General features: G+C 54.7%; 1 protein-coding gene across 1 annotated transcript in view; it reads right to left on the bottom strand.

The window, feature by feature from the left end:
* Positions 1 to 13,619, bottom strand: part of LOC127462872 (zinc finger protein 22-like) — a 55,324-nt gene extending 41,705 nt beyond the window's left edge. Inside the window, exon 1 of the mRNA XM_051771807.1 lies at positions 13,590 to 13,619. The gene's annotated coding sequence lies outside the window, so the exon portion shown is untranslated. The remainder of the gene's footprint in view (positions 1 to 13,589) is intronic.
* Positions 13,620 to 16,420: the final 2,801 nt, after the last annotated feature.

Here is a 16,420-nt window from a genome sequence, read left to right as displayed (position 1 = left end):
ATGAGGAGAGAAGAATTTCCCTCCAAGGGCAGTGCTGTGGTGCAACACATCACCCAGAAAAAGTCTGGATGAGGCCAAGGCTTTGTGTGTGCAGGAAGAGCCAGGGAGGACGCAGAGATGTCAGTGCAGGAAGGTGCCAGCCAGGTGGGGCAGCCGGGGGGGATGAGGACAGCCTGCAGGGAAAGGGGCAGGGCATGGACACCGTAGGACAGCCTGGGCTGGAGAGGAGACAGGGAGGGGGAGAAGCTGAAAGGCCCTGCCAGAGCCACCTTCTGCAGGCCTCTGGCCATGGCTGCTGTCTGTGCCCCTGATGCCAGGAGGAGGGGAGTGCCCCTTGCAGCCCTGGGGCCTCATGGCCTCCTTGTCCCTGCTCAGCAGTCTGGCAGGTGCCACCCCATGGGCCTGCCCTTGGCATTGCTCATCCCACATCCCAGTGCCCCAGGAAGAGCCCTGAGGAATGAGGCAGGGACAGGATCTGCCTTCCCAGGGGCTGGGGGTCAGGACTTTGCAAAGTGGATTAATGAAATATATCCAGGTTTCTTCAGCATCAGAGCCACCTTTCCCTTGCTTGTCCATCCTTGTCATCCCTGTCTGCAGATTTCTGCTCTAACTGGAACCTGGGGACACGTTCTCAGTTGTGTCCCTCAGTGAGACTCATTAGCACTATGAGAAACTTCAGTGTTTCAATCTCACTTTGACTTCTTGAGAAGTTGTTTGAACTTCCTCTCAGGGACTGAGTCTCATGTAAACAACATCAACCCCCTGAGGGTCATGAAATGCCTGGGGCTGTTGCTGTGCCAGGCCAGTTCAGGGACACCAGCAGGGCACAGACAGAGCTTCAAGGGGCTCAGCACTGGCAGGATGGCTGAGAGCTCCCTGCAGGAGGAACCTTGGCAGGGCTGCACATGGTGAGTCTGTGGCTGCAGGGCAGTGCAGGGGCAGCTCCTGGAGGCATGTCCTAAAGCTGGCCCAGCCCCAGCTGATGGGATGGCTGAGCAGGGGCTGTTTTGGGGCACTTTGGAAGAGCTGTTCAGCCGGGGGTGCAGCCAGGGGTGCCCAGGGCTGTGGGGCAGAGCAGGGTCCTGCAGCCCAGGGTGCTGTGCTGGGCAGGGACTCTGCTGCCTGCCAGGGGCAGCTCTCAGCTGGCCCGGGGAGCTGCTCCCAGGGCTGGGGGAGAAGGGCTGTGGGCAAGGAGCAAACCTGGCAGCTGAGGGAGGATCTTTTCCATGTCTCGCTGTTGCAGGGTCAGACCTGCTCACAGCTCCACACCACTACACCATATTGAATGGAGAATTTTTTGCAAAGGTAAGGAAAGACAGGGGCTACAGGAAAGGAATTAGTGCTGAGGTGTGTTTCCTGCTCAGGCATTGTAGCATAGACATTGTTCTCTCAGCTCAGGAGGCTGCACTGAAATTCAAACTGTTTTCCTCTGGGAGATGAATATTTCAGGCAGTCTCAGAAATGAGCACAGGATCCTGGGCAGTGCTGAGCCTTCCCTTGGGGGTGGGCACTCTCCTGTGCCAGCCCTTGGCTTCCCTGCAGGAGGGCTCCTGTCCTGCTCTGTCCAGCACAGCTGCACCTCTGGGCTGGCACAGGGGACACTTCCCAGAGCTGCCCTTTCCAGCAGCGCTGCCCTGCTCTCAGCACAGATCTTGGTGGGGTTTTTAAAGAGGAACCTGTGTGTGAGGTCATCTTCAAGGCAGCAAGAGGGAAAGTGCAGGGCAGAAGGGAAACAGGCTGAGAGGCACTGCAGCTCTCCTGGCTCTGCAATAAGCAATGGAGAGCTCAGCCCTTCTGCCTGTCCTGTCTCAACACTCTTCAGATTTGTCATCAGAAAAATTTGCCCCTAAATAAACACTCCCAGGTCTTATGACTGTAACCAAAAAACCCAGTCAAAATTATTTTAAGGATACACTGTGCCTCTCTCCTGCAGCCCAAATTGCTCCAAGACAACACCACAGGAATTGAACTTTTCCATCAAAGCTGGGTTCCATGTGACATCCCCTGGGATCATGAGAGCTGTCCCAAACCAGCTCCATGTCTGCACTGCAGCAGAGCAAAGCTGAGTCCTTGGCAGCACATGGGCAGAGCTCCTGCTCCTCACAGCACCCTCAGAGAGCACAAACCAGAGAAAAGAAAGACCTTGACTTGGAGGGGCTTTCCCTGAAAACTGCACTGGCTTTGCTGAGAGGGGGCTGTCTTAATTGTTCCCTGTGCTTTCCTTTTCTGAACAGACCCCGTGCTAAGGAACAGCAAATGTCCAACAGCAGCTCTATGGCCCAGTTCCTCCTCCTGGCATTGGCAGACAGGCGGGAGCTGCAGCTCCTGCACTTCTGGCTCTTCCTGGCCATCTCCCTGGCTGCCCTCCTGGCCAACGGCCTCATCCTCAGCGCCGTAGCCTGTGACCACCACCTGCACACCCCCATGGGCTTCTTCCTGCTCAACCTCTCCCTCACAGACCTGGGCTGCATCTGCACCACTGTCCCCAAAGCCATGCACAATTCCCTCCAGAACACCACAACCATCTCCTACACAGGATGTGCTGCACAGCTCTTTTTCTTTCTGTTCTTCATCTCATCAGAGTATTTCCTCCTCACCATCATGTGCTACGACCGCTACGTTGCCATCTGCAAACCCCTGCACTACGGGACCCTCCTGGGCAGCAGAGCTTGTGCCCACATGGCAGCAGCTGCCTGGGCCACTGGCTTTCTCACTGCTCTGCTGCACACAGCCAATACATTTTCCCTGCCCCTGTGCCAGGGCAATGCCCTGGGCCAGTTCTTCTGTGAACTCCCCCCCATCCTCAAGCTCTCCTGCTCACACTCAGGATACGTCAGGGAACTTGGGCTTCTTATGATTGCTGCCAATTTATCACTTGGTTGTTTCATTTTCATTGTTTTCTCCTATGTGCAGATCTTCAGGGCTGTGCTGAGGATCCCCTCTGAGCAGGGACGGCACAAAGCCTTTTCCACGTGCCTCCCTCACCTGGTTGTGGTCTCCATCTTTGTCAGCACTGGTGTATTTTCCTACCTGAAGCCCCCCTCCATCTCCTCCCCATCTCTGGATCTGGCACTATCAGTTCTGTACTCAGTGGTGCCTCCAGCACTGAACCCCCTCATCTACAGTCTCAGGAACCAGGAGCTCAAGGATGCCATAAGGAAAACGATGACTGGATGCCATTCAGAAGGAATAAACTGCATCTTTTCTGCTGCAGAACACTCATTGTGTAACACATTTTGGGCCCAACCTGCCTTCTAAAGCTTTTGATAGTGGTGGGGGTGGAGGGCTTTCCTGTTTTTTCCCTCTGTTCATCTCATTAACACTGAAATTTTATTCTTCATCCTATATATAATTTACTCTCTACCTCTTTTTTTGACCCACAAAATATACAAATCAGGAATCATTCTTTGTGTGCATTTAAACAAAATAAAAGTTTGTGCAGCAAGGTATTTGTCAAACATCCTCCCTGTGTTAGTTTGTACAGGAGGAATCACAATCTCTGAGTGTAAGAAAGGACACAAATTCTTTTTCCCTGATCCTTCCTCCAAGACCTCCCCTGAAGCTGGAGGACATTTCCATGTTTGCAGATGTGGAGGGGAAGAGTCCCAGCAGTGCCAGGGAGCACCAGCACTGGGTCTGTTCAGAGCTGCTCTCTTTGCACTCCCACCCTCTCCTTTCCTGTCCGTGCCCAAGGCCTGAGTGCTCTGGCAGCTCAGTCACTGTCCTGCTCTGGGTCAGGCCTGTGAGCACAGGCAGGGACAGGCCCTGGGCACTGCTGGGACAGGGCTGGGCTCCACAACAGCAGTTCAGGCAGCAAAGGGGTTCCCCTCCAGGCACTTCCTGAAGGTTGAGGTCTTTTCCCAACACTGGTATCAAGAAGAAGTCCAAGGAATAGACTCTCCAAAGTCTTGTTGCTTTGCTTGTTTCTCCATGCAGACAGTGCAGTGAGGTCAGGGACCCACTGGGACTGCAGGGACTGAGGGCTGGGTCAGATGTTGTGTGTTGGTGGCCCATGGCCAATGGAGGTGACAAATGATCTCCAAGTCACCTGCCTGGGGCTCTGCAGCTTGTGAGGGCTCTGATGGAGGTGAGGACTTGTCTGTAGGAACTCAGGAAGTGCAGGAGAGCACAGAGGATCTGCAGGGGCAGCCCATCCCATCCAGTCAGCAGGGAATGGAGCCCTGGAGCAGAATCCTGCCCAGGGTGGAGTCACCCAGAGATCAAGTACTAAATCTTGCTGTGAAGTGGCAAACAGAGCTCTGCAACCCCAGGGGACACAGAAGGTACAGGGAAAACTCTTGCAAGTGACTTCTCTTGCCCTCAGTGAACTTCCCCAGGTCGACCAAGAGCAGCCCCCAAAGCCATGTCCCAGCTCTGGAACAAGGCAGGGCCCCTCTGAGCCCCCTCCATGGCCACACAGGCCCCACATGTCAAAATGGCCCCTTGCTTCCACCAGATTTCAGTGTCCCTGTGTTCCTTTCTTTCCATGGGGCCCTGCAGTGCCACAATGGTCCTTTTTTTCCATAAGCCTCCAAAACGTCTCACGGTTCCTTTTGTTCCAGGACGCCCCACATGTCCCTTGGTTTCCCTGTATTCTTTTGGATCCATAAGGCCCTGTAGTGTCACAACTGTCCCTTGATTCCATGAAGTCCCACAGTGTCCCTGCATTCCTTTTGTTCCATGAGGTTCCCCTGTGTCACAATGGCCTCTTGATTCCATGACATTCCACTCTGACCCAGGGTTTCCTTGTTTCCAAGAGGCCCTGCAGTGCCACAATGGCCTCCTGATTCCATGGGTTTCTGCAGTGTCACAATGGCCCCTTTATTTCAGGAGGTTGCCCACTGGCCCTGGGTTCCTTTGGCTCCATGGGGCTCTGGAGTGTCCCAGTGGCCTCTTGATTCCATTACTTTCCCCAGGGTCAAATGGCCCCGTAATTCCATGAGGTTCTGCAGTTTCACAGTGGTTCCTTGATTCCATGAGGTTGCACAGCATCATCACCCAGCTGAGCCCATCCTGATGAAAGATTTGTGGAGGTTAGGAGGAACTGGGACAAAAGGGATAAGATAATTGGGGAAGGAAAAATGTGCTTGGTCAACAGAGAGGAAAGATTTTGATGAAGTAAAACCAGGTTCAGGGAATGCTGAGGGTGCTGAAACACTGACTGTGCAAACACTCCTGATGGATCTTTATGCACTTTGTAACCTCAAGCCCCAACACTACCTAAAAGTGCTGCCCCTCCCATTGAAAGGAATCGACTGCTCTAATTCCAAGCCAGAAAGAGCCCAAACCCAGAACTCCACACTCTTAATACTCCTCTAATGCCCACCCATTCCCAAACCTGTATTACCTTTATGAAAAGCCAAGCTTTAATCCTGATCCAGCCCAAAAAGCTCTTCCCCTAATCATGAACCAGACACTGCCAGCAGAACAACAAACCTCCCAAAGTTCTGCCTAATCCCCACCCTGAGCTCTAAACCCCAAGCCCTGACCATTCAGCACCCCCACAGCCCTTGGGAGCAGGGCAAGGACCTGCAGGGCCCAGAGCAGGCCCAGGGGGTTGGCAGAGGAATGGGAGGTGACCTGGATCTGCTCAGCTCTGCAGTGACCCCCAGGAGAAGGGCCTGGGCTCTGGCAGGGATGTCCTGTGGCACAGGGGCTCAGGATCCAAGGGAAGAAGGCCAAGTGCACATGGCAAGAGCCAGAGCTGGTGCAGAGCCATCAGGGAGGGTCTAGAAATGCTGCTGGGAGGGGGTGGGAAAGCAGGAGGGGTGTGTGCAGCCTGCAAGGCCAGAGCAGCAGCAGGGCCAGGGCAGGACAGCCTGCAGGAGAGATGGCCAAGGGCTCTGGCAGGGCTGCAAGGCCCAAAGGCACCCAGGCCTTTGTCCCCTTGCCTCTGGCAGCTGCCTCTGCCACTCAGGCCACCACAAGCAACTTTCCTGGCAGGTTCTGCCCTTGGGTTCTGCCTCGCCCCTCCCTCAGCAGCCTGGCAGGGGTTGCCCAGTTTTGGGCCTTTGTTGTTCCTCCCCCTCCCATCCCAGTGCCCCCCAAACAGCCCTGAGCCAGCCGGGAGGGACAGGATCTGCTGGGCCAGGGCCTGGGGCTCAGCCCTTGGCCTTTGTGCTCCACAAAACCAAGGCAGGCTTTGCTCAGCATTGCAGGGGCCTGCCCAGAGCCTTTGTCTGCCTGCACTCCTGGCCTCCAAGGAGCTGCTCCAAGGAGTCCCTGGGGAGGCTTTGGCAGTGCCTGCCCTCAGTGGGGCCCAGCAATGCTTCAAGGCACTTGCAGTTTGGCTTCTGACTTCTTCAGCAGCTGCTTCAATCTTCTCTCACTACCTCAGGATCATGGGCTGGGCTGAAAACACACCATTGGGCTCATTAAAATGCAGAAATCCCTCAGGATCTCTTTGTCTTCTTTTAATTGCCTTCAAGGCAATTTCAAAACAAGTCTTCAAAATCTGTACTTTTTTTGTTTTAATTCAATTATGGATATTTTGTAGTTCAGAGAATAGGTGATAGAGGTGTTCTCCAAGTGATCTTGATGCTGAGTGTCTCCTCAGGAGATCCACACTGACCCTGTATGATCAACTTTGCTCCTCACCCCCCAACCTCACCAGATCTTACATGGCCCATCTTGGACTGACAGCTGATGCAACTCCAAACACACTGTGGGACCCATTAAAACACTGAAAAACAAAATATTTCCCTTCCTTTAATTGAATGCAAGTCTTCAAGACTTCTACAGCTAATTGGAGTTGTTTTGTTGTTTACCTAAGGAGGAAGATTTTAAAGTGGATGTCACGAAAAATATATTTTTGATGAAAGGGAATGATTTACACAGAGCCTTGGGATGCAAGAGGGTCAGGGCGCAAAGGATTTGGATCCAAACACAAGGGGGCAAAAGAGATTAGTAGCACTTAATCATTGACCAATTCAACAATTAAGTGATTCAATAGCATTTGCTACAATTTTAACAGTGACTGAATTAGAGATTCACAACAACAACCTTCACCCCACAGTCAATTCACACCCACACCCAGGCAGAGATGTGTGGACACATCAAGAGCTGGCTGTGGAAAGGTCCCTCTCAAAAATTCCTCTTTGTTGTCAGGGAAACACTCCCCCAAATCCCTTTGTGTTTGCCACCAGACAAGGGTCCCAGCTGGAGGAGTGTTTGTGGAGGGGGATCAGAATTGTCCTGGGCATCAGCGCCGCTCTTTGCAGTGTTGCAAACTGGAGGGTTCCCGAGCTGGGAGAGGCTGCCAGAGGTGTCCCACTGAGAGGGAGGGGCTGGGGAGCTGCCAGGGCCTCCCTCAGCCCTGCTGGGTGTGGGCTCCCAAGGGGACTGGCTTTAGTTATCTGCTGAATTGCCATCCTGGGGTCAGGAATGACTGGAGTTTCCAAAATATTTGGGAATTGTATCCAAACTATTTGGGAATTGTATCCAAACTGTTCCATTTGGGTTACAATTCAGGTAGGGAATTTTCCCAGGTTTTCATGGGATGACTGATTATCCTGTGTTCCCCAGCTCTTACACCCATCCCAGTCAGCTGGATGGTTTATTGACAATGTGTCCCGAGGGGCGGCACCTCCGATGCCACAGAAACCCCTCCCCTGGATTAGGAAACCTTTGGAATTCAGGAGGTGTTCCGGCGGAGCATGAAAATGAACAGCAACTTTCCCAAAGCCCAGGGCCAAGCAGAACAAAGCCAGGCCCATGAGTGTCAGAGCAAAGGTCCCCCATGGCTGTGTCCCTGTGGCCGCTGAGGCGGCAGCGCAGGCCCGAGGCGGTGCCGGGTCCCGGTGCAGCCGGGGCAGAGCGGCGGCTGCGCGAGCGGCAACCCCGGCGGTGAGTGCGGCAGCCCCGTGGGAGCGGCGGCTCCGGGCACAGACGCCGGCGGCAGCCGCTGTGGCGGCGGAGCAGCGACTCCGAGGCGCTGCAGGAGCGCCGGCTCCGCTCGCAGGCGCCGGCAGTGTTGGGAAGCCGGTCCCGGGCGGCTGCGGGGCAGCGCAGGCCAAAAGCGGCAGCGGCGGCAGCCTCGTGGCAGCGGCGGCTCCGGGCAGACACGGCCCCGCTCCAGCGCTGCCGCCTCAGCGGCGCTCAGGGGACGGCGCGGCGGCTCCGGGGGCAGGGCCGGGGACTCCCTCTCGGGGCAGCCCCGGGCACCAAAGAGGACCAGGGCCCGCCGTGTTCTCAGCTCGCTTCTCTGCAGTTCTCACGGCAGCTGAGCACAGCAGGGGATGGGGAAATTGAGCTCAGCCACAACAGGAGCTCCTGGAACCGAGTGGCCACTGGGACACTGCAGGGCCTGCTGGAATCCAGGGGCCGGTGGGACACTGGGGAGCCTCTTGGAGCCAAGGGAACCCCGGGATAATCTGGAATATCGTGGAATCAAAGAACCATTGTGACACTGCAAGGCCTCAAGGAACCAAAGGAATCCTGGGACACAGTGGAAACTCAGGAAATCATCAGAGCCATTGTGACGCTCCAGAACTTCATGGAACCAAGGGTCCGTTGTGACACTGAGAGGCCTCATGGAACCAAAGGAACCCTGAGAGTTTTTGCAACCTCATGGAATCAAGGGACCGTTTCTGGCAGGATGCTCTGCTCTGATAATACCTAAAAAATGGTCAGAGAATGCAAACAATGCAAGGTCTCTGTGGTGAGTTACTGCTGGTGTCAAGGTGCTGTTTTTAATGTTGAATTATGCTAAACTCAAAATGCTTCATGAAGCTTCAAACACATCCTGCTTTCTGAAGCAGGATTTGACAGATAAGCTGCTCCCTGGCCTGCAAATATGTCTGGCAGCAAAGCCTTGATAACTATAAAAGCCTTGTCCAACTTTCCTGTAGGAGATTCTTCCCCAGACTTCCTTGAAGTGTGTGGAGCTTCTGCCATGAAGCAGGGACAGCTCTTCATGGTCACTGCCCAGGGGTTAAGTGAAAGAGAGAGAACTACCCCCTGTCATCGTGGGGTGAGTTACCTCAATCTCTGCTTCATGATTGTTTTTTTTTGCTGGCTTTGATGCAATTGCTTTAATAGAATGACTTTGATAGACTGCACTGTCCTATCTTACATGTAGGAGTTGGGTTTTAGGAAGGAAGCCAGAGGGGCATCCTGGGAAATGAAGTCCCAAAGTACTGCCATGCACATGGGCGTTTGTTGTTCTTTGGTGTGCTCTGCTTAGTGCAGACATTATAGCTTGCCAGGCTGGGAAGGCATTGTTCGCTTGGGGGTCCCCCCCCAAGCTTTGAGTTTTATGAGGTTTCCTATTTTGTCCCATATCTGTATGTGTAGGGCTTCAACCAGAGGCAGTTCTGGTACAGCTGCTTTAATGAACCGTACCAACTCTATCAATTCAGCCCTTGTAACTTGTATGTAAAAGGGTTTTAGCAGAGTGGCTAGTGTGTCTGTGTCCTGTGAGAGCTCGGTGGGGAAAAAGTTTCCCATTTTACCTTTGAGTCTCGGCGCTGCTAGCGTGTGTTGCTGAAGAGGGTCTGTCTGTTTGCTGGTCTGTCCTGGTTCTCTGTCGACTGAGTCTGCGAGGCTAGGGTGTGGCGTCCCGGCGTCGGCGGCTGGGGTCCTTGGCGAGGGCTGCGAGCGGCGGGCACGGGGCAGCAGCGGGCGTGGGGCAGCGGCGGCGGCAGGCAGGCAAGTGGCTGCAGGCGATCGGCGTGGGCGTGGGCTTCTGTGACGAGCGGCGGCGGCGCTGGCGTCGTCGTCTCAGTCAGGTGGCAGCGGGTGCCGGTCGGCAGCTGGCGGACGAGCGGTTTCGTGTGGGGCAGGATCGGCGCGGGCGGCTCGGCGGGCGGTGGCGGCAGCAGCTCTGGGGTTCCCGCAGATCGCTGGATGGTGTGGGGTTCGGGCGCTGCAGCGGGAAGGCGCGATGCGGCGCCTTCAGCAGGTCCTGCGCGGTTCGGATGTGGCGCGGCGGGTTTGCGGCGGCTTTTAAGCGCCCCGCAGAACCAGCAGGAGTGGCAGGCGGGAGGGGAACTGTGGTAGTTTCTGCTGGGCAGAAACCAGTGCAAGCTTCACGGGGTCTGGTGGTCGCTGAGGATGTTAGGGGTGGCAGCAGCGGCGCCGCCTTTTTAACGCACACGGCCGAGCCGTGGTGCGCGGCGAGTAGCGGGGCTGCCCCTGGCGGTTTCAGGGTGCTCCGCGGCCCAGGTCTCCGAGCTGCTGTGCACCACCCGATCAGGGAAAGGTCTTTACCGGTGAGTTGTGCCGCTGCGTTCAGCTTGACTCACTGCTCCGGTGTAAGTTGGAGTTCGTTCCGCCCGCTCCGGCCGCTTCGATCTGCTGTTTTTTTCTTTTCTTCGTTCTTCTTCTTGTTCCTGTGCACTATTTCTAATATTTTTGGAGCTCCTAAACTAACTTTCCGTTTCTCAGACGCCACTGAGACAACGGGTTGTAGACGTCTACGTTTTTTGTGGTGAAAGACTCCCAAGTCAAAATAACAGACTCGATAGCCAGAGTCCACCACCTGTTATACCTGATCCAGGGTAAATAACTGGCTTAATATAAGCTAAAAGAGCCCCAGTTCAGGCGCCATGTGTAGGAGACACAGCCTGTGTATAACAAGGAAGAAAAATGCTCCTCGTGGGTAGCGAGACAAAGAGGTTTATTTTAAATTCGGCGCGTCCCTTATACCCTGACGCCATGTGACTTTCTAACCAATAGGGTTATCCATTTAGACGCATGCTCCTTTGGGCTTCTCAGCCCTGGCACGTCCCTTGTGCCTTGGATACATCCCTATAAGTCTCCTTCAGACTCTGTGTGTCTTCAGTTGTGTCTTCAGCCTCTGGCAGTGGGAGGCACAGAGGTGCCCTCTTTGCTGCTCCCCTTCCTAAACTGCAGCCAGCTGGGGCTCAGCCTGATCCCACACATCAGAAAGGGCCACCTCAAGGTTGCTTTAAATTGCCCCTGAATGGAAGTCCCTGCTCATCAAACTGTGGAGTTTTCCCAGCAGGCAGTGATGCTCCAACTGTGTCCTTCTCTTCCAATTCCCTCCTTCCCTTTGCCTCCACCCCTGTGCTTTTGGGGCTGGGCAGATCTCCCCCAGCTCCAGCTGGGCCCTTTCCATGCTGCAGACATGTGGCCCCTGCACTGATCAGCTTTGGGGTTGCTTTCTGTCTTCTGGAGCTGCACGAGACAGTTGGGACACGAAGATCCAAACAGCAGCTGGAGTTGCCTGGGAGAACATGGATGGTTTTGCTTGCTTGGGGAGAGCCAGGAGAGAAAGGGAAAACTGCACAACAGCTTGGAAGAGCTGATTGATCATCTGTGAGCAGGGAATTCACCTCATTGCAGAGGTCTCACTCCAGGCCTTTCCAAAACCTCAGCCTTGGCATGAGATCCAGGCTGTGCTTAAGATCTCTGGGAAGAACTCTGTGGTAGAGGAGATTTCCTGCTGCAAAACTGCAGCTTGCTTATACTTCTAAAAAAAGAAGAATATATAAACATGGGGGAAATGGGTCATGTGAAATGTAGCTGTAGATTATTATTGAAAATTACTACCCACAATCACATTAACCTATTTGAGACCAATTTCAATTTTACCCATAAAAGGGCACAATTTAGGTGAAGTATGCCATTTTTATATAATCTCAGGGGTATTCATCCTTGGGGGGTTTTTTGTGTTGGTTTTTCTTTTCATTCTGTGTAAATCAACAGTACTGTAATTAGAGTCAACCTTATTTATGTGACAAGTTAGGTTCTTCTGTTGAAAGAATTCTACAATAAAATGACATTTGGGAGGGCACCTGCCCCTCAACAGGCACCCAGCTCACCCCAAGAGGTGCTGGGACCCCTAAAACCTCCCCACAGCCCCTCAAGGACCCCCAAACGCACTCAAAGCCCACCCAGGACTCCACCCAACCCCTTTTCTGGGGGATTTCTCTGGGCACTGGTGGTGCTGGGAGCCCCCCGGCCGTGGGCGAGGAGCTCTCGGGTGAGTGGGGGGTGGGAAGGGGGCAGTTGGTGGGAAAAGGGGGGTCAGAGTGGAGAAGAGGGGTGGTGGGACCCCAAACTGAGTGGGAGGGGAGTGGGACCCCTCAAAAGTGGAGGGGGAAGAGCACTGAGGTTTGGGGGGTGATGGGAAATAAGTGGGAGAGGTCAGAAGAGTGGGGAAGGGGGAGGGTGGGCCCCCCAAACTGAGCATGAGGGGGCTGGGGAGTGGGGGGATGATGTGGAAGGGGTGGGATGGGGGGAAAAAGTGGGGGTTGGGACCCCAAAAGTGATCCTGAGGGGGCTGGGGATTGAGGGGACCACGGAAAAGTGGGAGGAACAGGGAGAAGGGTGGAAAAGGAGGGGTTGTCTGGTGGGTCTGGCAGACCCATGGGGGTCTTTGGCACCAGGTTTTGGGAAAGGGAGTGGTTCCCCTGAGCTCCCAACTTCCTGTGGGGTGCTGGGGGCCGCTGGATCCAATCTCAGCCTTGAATCTTGCCAACATTTTAAGTTTAGAGGAATTAGGGAGGTGTGACTGAACCACTTTTGTCCCCCATGTTTTAATGATGGCAAATCAGATCTATTGATAGATAGATAGATAGATAATTTATTTAGGGTTACAAATGATCAGAAAAAAGATCTTCATCACAATTATTTACTGCACAATAGAAACACTAAAACTACCAGGAGTACAGGATAAGATAGGACAGTGCTCTACACTAAAGCAATTGTTGAAGCAATTCTACTAAAGCTGGCACCAAAGCAGTAATTGTTTATTAGAGATGGATGGAACTCCAGACCAATGGGGAGATCTCTGCTCTCAACCTCCAGCAGTGACCCTGGGGGGTCCCCAGCCAAGGCAGGAACCTCCACACACCCCCAGGAAGGGTTCTGTTGGAAGAACCTGCCCCTGGGAAAGGGGACTGGCCCTTTGTGGTCGAAAGGGATGGACTGACAGTCACTGGACTCCAGGGGTCGCCTCCCCATCAGGGGGTTCATTTGGGGTGGAAGCAGCGGCCGAAGCTCTTCCCGCAGTCGGGGCACTCGAGGGCTTCCCTTGCCGGTGGGTCTGTTGGTGTTTGGTCAACTTAGAGCTCTCGGTGAAGCTCTTCCCACACTCCCCACACTTGTAGGGCCTCTCCCCGGTGTGGATGCGCCGGTGCCTGACGAGGTGGGAGTTCTGGATGAAGCCCTTCCCACAGTCGGTGCAGAGGAAGGGCCTCTCATCCATGTGTGTCCGCTCATGCACGAGGAGATGTGAGCTGGTCTGAAACCTCTTCCCACATTCCCCACACACATACGGCCGTTCCCCAGTGTGGATGCGCTGGTGTAGGATCATTTCAAAGCTGTGGTTAAAGCTCTTCCCACATTCCCCACACTTGTATTCCCCACACTTGTAGGGCTTCTGCCTAGTGTGGATGCGCTGGTGTAGGATCATTACAGACCTCTGCCTAAAGCTCTTCCCACATTCCCCACAATTGTAGGGCTTCTGCCCAGTGTGGATGCGCTGGTGCTTGACAAGGGTGGAGTTCTGCCTGAAGCTCTTCCCACACTCCCCACACGTGTAGGGCCGTACACCAGTGTGGATGTGCTGGTGGGTGAAGAGGCTCGAGCTCTTCCTGAACCTCTTCCCACACTCCAAGCACCTGAAGGGCTTCTCCCTGCTGGGAGGCTGCTCAGGGACCACCCGCTCAGAGCTCCCCCTCAAGCTCCGGCCGCCTTCCCGGCACAGGCTGGCTCTTTCCTCCTCACAGACCCTGGGTTGGCTTTGGAGCCCCTCCTGCGGGGGGATCTCCGGCCCTTTTCCTCCCCGCTGCCTTCCTGCGCCGGGGAGCCCTTCAAAACGGCCTCTCCCACCAGGCTCTGCCGGGGGGATTTGTCCTCCGCGCTCTCCGTCCTCAGCTCGGGGCCTGGGGCAGGAAGCAAGAAGGACAGGGAGGGGATTTGCCTCCGGCCCACAGGGAAGGCCAAGGACATCCCCCCAACTCCGGCCCCGGCAGGACGGCGGCGGCAGCGGGGTTGTCCTGCAGCCGGGGCCATGCTGGGCTGACAGAGCCAGCACAACACCCGCCCAAAGGGACACTGACTTCCTCCTCACCTGCCTGGGGGGCCCAAGGCATCTTCCTCTTCCTCACAGCCTCCTCCATCCGCCCAAGCTTTGGGAAGGACAAATCCTGATGGGGGGGGAAACAAGGGCTGAGTGTGTTGGTTTGGGGATTCCCAATGCCCAAGTCCATCTCTAGAACTCACCGGGCATCCTGTGACCAAAAAAACCTCCAAAACACCAAGATTCAGCCCAGAAAAATCCAAACTACCAAGATTCAGGCAAAAAATCCCCTCAGAAATAGCAAGAAGAACTTCGCCCCCCAAACTACAAAAAGTTGAGATTCAGCTAAAAAATACTCCAAAATATGAAGATTAGCCCAAAAAAAGGTGATGGGGACTGAATTTAACCCTCCAGCAGGAAAGTTGTTTGATTTCAAGCTCGTCTTCAAGGGACACCCTGGCATTGGAGCCTGGGCTCTAATTAACCTCTCCTGTGCTGCCAAACAGCAGGAGCTGTACGGCCAAGGGACAAACTCTGTGATCCCTGTCAGTGTCCATGGTCTCTGTCAGTGTCCTTCAGGGAAATTGGGAGGAGGAAATGATGAAACCGGTTTGGAACTAAACTGGTGTTAAAGTGAGAAAAACCTTCCATGGAAATAGAACTTAGACAGTTTTTCCTGGGCTGAACGAGCTCATTCAGGGATGAAGGACTGGGACTTCTGTGGACACTTGTGCTGCTTTCTTTGGACACTCGTGTTCCTTCAGAGAGCCCCTGGAAACACTCTGCTGTTCACTCCCAGTGCCACCAGTGCCTGGGTCCTGTCTGCAGCAGCAGATTGCAGTGGGATGGCAGAAATGCTTTTCTGAGCCTCTGGGCTGGACACAGGCACAGCCTGACCCTGAACCCAAGGGAAACAAAGACAAATTCCAGGCTATAGCTGGAGCAAGGATGGGGGGGTTTCCTGAGGGCAGCACTACACCAGACCTTTGTGTGTGTGTGTGAGACAGGCAGAACCACAAATGCCTGCACAGCCCAGAGCAGTCAGTGTGGGGCTGTCCTTGCTGCTGCAGAGACCCCCAGGGAACAAACCCAGGCAATAGTTTGGGTTTATTCCTTGCTCTGTGTCACTGGAATAGGATGTTCCACAGGAGCTCTGTCCCCCTCTGTGGCACCAGGTGGCTCGAAGCTGAAGAGAGGGGGGGTCAAGTGCAAGGTCCCTTCTGAAGTGTGTCCCTAAGGAGGACACTTGCCTTATTATTGCTTGTTACTTGTAATATCTTACAGATACATCATACAATAGCTAAGGATGGATTCTATAGAATATGTGCCATATATATGATACAGAATATATCTGATTATTGCTTTACCTGCCTGTCCAGACAGATCTTGTGTATGCACAGAGATTGTATTTGAGGGATATGTTCCTCTCAATACCCTGTGAGCTCCACTCTCAATGCCAGCAAATTCCTGAAGCTCCCCCTCCTGTGCCCTGCAGGTTTTGGCAGATTTGCAAGAGCAGGGGAATCATTCCCTGCAGCCCCTTTGCACTGTAGGAAATGGGAGCCCTGTGCACATCCTGCTGCCCCCAGATTCCATTCTGGGTGTGGGAACGACCCTGGGGAGCAAAGAAATGCCTGGTTCTGCAGGAGTTGGAGATGCTCAAGGGGCAGCAAGACCAAATCAGGGGCCTGGGGGGGCCTGGGGGGCTTTGGGGTGCGGGAGGGTCCTGGGGGAGCTGGGGAGGGGCTTTGGGGATTGGGGGTACAGACCAGGACAGACCAGGACAGACCAGGACAGACCAGGACAGACCAGTACCTCCTCACTGTTCCCCAGATCTCTCCTGGAGCTGGGCCACGTTGTCCTGGGACACCTGAGCCCCCCCCCAGTGCCCTCCCAGTACAGCCCAGTGCCCCCAGTACAGCCCACTGTGTTCCTGTCCCAGGGTGCCGGGTGATCCCTCTTTGGGGTGGGGGGTGGAAAGGATTTGATGGGGGGGCTGCGGGAGATTTGGGGGGATCTGTGGGGGGGTTGGATGGGGATTTGGGAGGTTTTAGGGGGCTTCGGGTGAATTTGGGGGAGTTAAAAGGGTCTTGGGGGCATTGGGGGGTCAAAAGTATCTGGGGGGAAGGGGATTAAAGGAAAAAACGGGAGGTTGAGGGACCTTTAGGGGGGGTTAATGAGGCCTAGAGGGGGAGAGGAGGGCCTGCACCAAGAGCAGGTGAGTCCTGAGACCCCCCTCGTGTCCCCAAGACCCTTTCAGTGTCCCCAGTTCCCCCCTTGACACCCCCAATTCCACTGTCCACAAACCCCTCCCCACTGTCCCCAAACCCCATCCCCGATGTCCCCAACCCTCCATCTCACCCCAGGAGCCCCCCCTGGACCCTCTGACCAAAAACACCCCCCCCCCCCCCGCTCACAGAAAGGCCAAGG

Source organism: Manacus candei, unplaced genomic scaffold (genome assembly GCF_025592945.1).
Source record: "Manacus candei isolate 608988 ecotype Guabito, Panama unplaced genomic scaffold, ASM2559294v1 h1tg000142l, whole genome shotgun sequence".
In the NCBI taxonomy this organism is placed as follows: Eukaryota; Metazoa; Chordata; class Aves; order Passeriformes; family Pipridae; genus Manacus; species Manacus candei.
Note: the sequence above shows the minus strand (reverse complement) of the source record. Positions and strands in the feature narration are given on the sequence as shown.